General features: G+C 59.9%; 1 protein-coding gene across 8 annotated transcripts in view; it reads right to left on the bottom strand.

Annotated features, from left to right (window-relative positions):
• DMTN (dematin actin binding protein) overlaps positions 1-4,363 on the bottom strand; it is a 27,574-nt gene that overhangs the window by 20,254 nt on the left and 2,957 nt on the right. For 3 of the 8 annotated variants that reach the window (XM_010845450.1, XM_010845456.1, XM_010845457.1), the window contains exon 1: positions 3,543-3,818. The exons of the other annotated variants lie outside the window; for them this stretch is intronic. The gene's annotated coding sequence lies outside the window, so the exon portion shown is untranslated. Of the gene's footprint in view, positions 1-3,542; positions 3,819-4,363 lie in introns of those variants that run through there. 8 annotated transcript variants of the gene reach the window in all.

The raw sequence follows: 4,363 nt of genomic DNA, 5'->3' as shown, positions 1-4,363 counted from the left end.
CCCCTTCTGCACAGCGTCCGCCTCATCCCTTGGGCTGGGTCTCTTCGCTTTCTGCTCTGAGTCACCTTCTTTCTCCACAGCGCCTGGTGTGTTGGAAAGCACCCTGCGGCAATTGTTAATATCTTACCCTTTCGGGAACCTGGCATGTTAATTCGGGACTAACCTGAAGGAGTGAAGGTCTTACTAGTGAAATATTAAGCCAGCAGAGAAAATGTTTCGGGGTGGAGTAGGGGCGTAGGGGGAGGGAAGGGCGAGGGGGAAGAGAGGGACGGAGGGAGTGTTTTCGTAGCTTCTCTCAAATCACGTTTTATGACCGCGAACCGCTTACTCCACCCACGCGTAGCCCCTCCCAAAGCCAGTTTCCTCGCGCGTCCGCACCAGCTGCCCCTGCTCGATCGGCGCCTGCTCCCAACCGGTGCACACCCCTCGTCTATGCACGTGCACTTCCAGGTCCGGGCTGCCTCTGGTGTACAGACCAAGAGGGCAGGCTGCAGCAGGAAGGGAGGGCGCAATGAGAGGAAAGGGAAAGCGCCGCGGAGGAAGGCCAGCCCAGGTGGCGGAAGGGCCATCTCAGCTGGGCCGCGGCTCCCAGTCCTTCCATCTCCGCCCCACCCTCCCCAAGCTGTGCAGCTGCGCCTTATCTGAGCCCCCAGCCCGGCTCCACCTCACACCGCCCGCCCCGTCTCCATAGCAACTAGAGCCGCTTGGCCTGGGTGATAAGGCCCGCCCACCCATCCTCGCGGGGGCCGGTTCCAGGTAGGAGCTGAACCTGCCTCGGCTCCCTGGACTTTGAGAAACGGAGGCTCGACCCGAGGTTTGGATCCTCTAGTCAGCTTTCCCCCGCCCACATTCTAAACCAACCACCACTTGCTCTGGGCCAGGGACTTGCACCCATCCTCTCTAGCTTCACACACGCTTACGTCTCCCCATTAGGCGATGAGAATACGGCTGAGAGATTGACTTGCCAACTCCCCCCGCCCCTACCCCCGCACCTACCCATAAAAGTCAAGCTGGAATTCCTACCCAGGTCTATCTCGCGTCAAAGCCAATGAATGCTCTTTTCCGTGGGTCCCCAAAGATCCCACTTTAATATGGACTTGGGATTTGGGGTCCCGTGCGCTACTGCGGAGCCACCAAAATCCGGCTCGCTGAACTGGTCTGTGGACAAGGAACAGAGAGGCTGGGGGTTGGGGGAGGAGGTTGGCCTACGGGCTCTGTGCCCCGGGGCAGGGAGAAGCCAGGCTAGAGGCTGGCTGTGCAGACAGTAAAGGGCTAAACAGGTTACGCAATGGGCAGGCTGTCCCCGTAGGTTGGGGGTCAGGTGGGCATGATTCTACTCTCCTTTTTCACCAATTTCATTTACAGTGTCCCTGCCTGCTTCACCCCATTTCTGAGTCCCATCCCGCTCTTTCTGCTTTCCATCCCCTTTTTCTTTCCTTTCTTCATCTTCCTTCCCTTGGCTCTGTTTCCCTTTCACCCTCTCCCCCTCCCGGCCCCACCCCCGCAGTTACTGTGGCAACAACTCAATGCCAGAAATAAAGGCAGGATCCAGCTAGGTCACCAGTTTCCAAAACAGCATCCCAGGGTGGAGAGGGGAAGGGTGGGCCAGAGCAGCCTGGCCCTACAGGGGAGGCCCTGAGGCTGGGGTCTGTGTCTGTGTTTGGGTAGCGCGGGACACCCACAGTCGCCCCTCAAATCCCCCTACCCTGGGCTGGTGGTTCATGGAAACATCCTGGCCAAGCCTGCGCCTGCACCTTTTTAAGACTGTTGGAATCCCCACTCCCCTCCTCTCATTTTATCCTTCTTCCCCACCCTATTTTTAAGCCCTGCTCTATCTGCTAGGAGTAGGGTTGAGCTTCCTCTAATGCCAACCCCCAACAGCACCCTCTCACACTCTGGTGAAGCATCATCACACAGGGGCAGGAGGGCCCAAAATCTGGGTCCCGTCTTGGGAACCCATCTGCTCAAGGTCCTGCTGCCCCTTCTGATGACAGCAGGGCCCGGCCCTAGGCTCCCCCTTCCTCCTCCTCCCTCAAATATGCATCTCATCTTCCGGTTTCTTTTAGCTCTCTCTTGGGTTTCTGTATCCTCAATCTACACCCCCAGCTCTGAAGAGGCTCCTCTTTCTATGCCCCCCAGCCCCTCAGGTTTGCTTGGTCCTCAGCTTGTTCCTGCTCTGGCCTCTATTTATAGCTGGTCCTGTTGGCAGGTGGTGGTGTCACTTTAACCAGCTGGATGGATAGGGCTGGGGGAGATGCAAGGGAGATGGGCTCCCAAATTCAGTTTCCTGAATCCTGGGGGCATCCCTATTCTGGTTTTTACATACACGCATAAGCTCCGAAGGAGGAATTCCTCAGACCTGCACCCCCAGGTGGACAGTTTGGCTCAGGTGTTGGACATGTGGCCATGGCAAGGCTGGCAGCACGGAGCGCAGACCCCCGCTTAGGGGCACAGGCACTTCACCTACACAGGCAGCCCCCACTGAAACACAGTTGCAAAGCAAACACACGCTGCTTGCAAGATCACGCCCCCACTTTCCCAGCAAGGCCCCCCCACGCTGCCATGCGGTACCTCTGACACCCGCTCACATGCCCCACCTTGTCTGCTGTTCTCCATGCTCACAGTCACCCGCCCCATGGGTTGACACCCCCTCCCCAAGCATGTGCATGGCAAGGCACACAGAGCCCCCACTTACCCATCCCATGGGCACTCCCCGTGTCCCCTCCTTCCCAAAGCAAGACTGCCTGCTTTTTCCCATACCTGTCCTTGCTCCCCTGACTCTCGCATCCTGGCAACCCAGTCCCCTGGGAAGGAAACACTCTGCCCCTAAAGGGCAGGGAGCCTGGCCTGCCAGGCAGAGGGAGGGGCAGAGCTAGCAAGGGGGTACTTCTGATCCTCCTTGGGTGCCTTTGCATCTGCTCAGCTCCCCCGCACCCACCTCCCCTTCAGGCATTTCTACAGCCCGCACTGAGAGAGCACCACCGAGAGAGCACCGTAGTCAGGCCTGTGGCCACGCCCTGCCACCTAGTCTGGCCAGCTAAGGGCTGGAAGGGGGCTCCCTGGGCCCCTCCCCCAAGGAGCAGGCCCTACACCAATGGCACTCAGGTCTCTGAGTGAACTACTCCCCTCTCAAGAGCATCTGCGGCAAGGTGGCAGGAGACTGGCAGACCGGCAACCCCCACTCCCCTCCCAACATTCAGCAAAGACAGAAAGCTCTCCAACCCAACCAGGCGACACCCCACCCCCTACAACCCACCATCATTGGGACTTCTGGCCAGCATAGCTAGGGGAGGGGGGCTACTCAGTGATACCGTGGCTCACCCCAGCCCCTCAAATCAGAAGGAGGTAGACCAAACCCGGCTAGCCTCAGGGTCCAGCCCATTCTCCCACTGAACAAGGGGCCACAGCTGACCCCTCCCCAGGGACTCCTACCCCCAGTCAGAACCTCACTTCTAGGCAGGTGCTGTGGCCAAAATGCCCACAGAGGAGAAGAGAGGCGGGGAGGGGAATGCGGGGGAGATGTCGGGGGTCCTGCCACCTACCTCTTCCCAGACACTGAGGCCCAAATGCTCTGAGGCCCCAAGCCGGCAGGGGCAGACGCAGATCCGCAGATCCGGGGCTGCAGCTTTTGCTCAGAGTCCAGGTAATAGGAGACTCTTCCAGGAACCCAGCGTGCTCTCCCGGAGTACAAATAACCAGATAAAAGCCGGCTTGGGGTGGGCGAGTGGGTGGGGAGCTGGTGAAGGAGGGGACCTACCCTCTGGGCCTCCACTCCCTCACCCCCACCCTACTCCTCCGCTGATCCCGGATCTCGATCCCTGGCCAGGCAAGAGGGCGTGTGCACGGGTGGGCAGGCCAGGCAGACGGCGGCAGGGCGGGCCGCAGCTCCCCACTCCTGCACCCTCCCCACCTCCAGCTGATAGCGTGTGGCCGCTGGCCTGCGGGTGTGTGTTTGTGTGTCGGCTCTTCCACCTCGCTTGCTCGCTGCAGCTCAATCCATTTCAGACAAGAGGAGCATTAACCAGGCATCATGACGAAGCAGAATCGGAAGCAGACACGGCCAGCCGCTGGCCTTTTTCCCTTTCCCACACCCACCCCCTGCCCAGCAACACTCACGCTCACACACACAGCCCCTCGAGCCTCCTAAACAGCCAGTGTTTGTGTGGGGGACAGGGGAGGGGGCTCTACTGATCACAGAAGGGGTGACGACACTTGGTTTCTCCAAGCACCTGTCTCTCCCACTCATCACCCACCACCAGCCTGGCCTCTGGGGTCCCAGCCTCCCCCTCCCCGCCCCCACCCCCCAGGGTGTGAAAGCCCATAGATGGCGAAGGGGAGGGGTGTGTGGGCTGGATGCCAGAAT

Source organism: Bison bison, unplaced genomic scaffold (assembly GCF_000754665.1).
Source record: "Bison bison bison isolate TAMUID 2011002044 unplaced genomic scaffold, Bison_UMD1.0 scf7180017864217, whole genome shotgun sequence".
In the NCBI taxonomy this organism is placed as follows: domain Eukaryota; kingdom Metazoa; phylum Chordata; class Mammalia; order Artiodactyla; family Bovidae; genus Bison; species Bison bison.
This window is presented reverse-complemented; position numbering and strand designations above follow the sequence as displayed.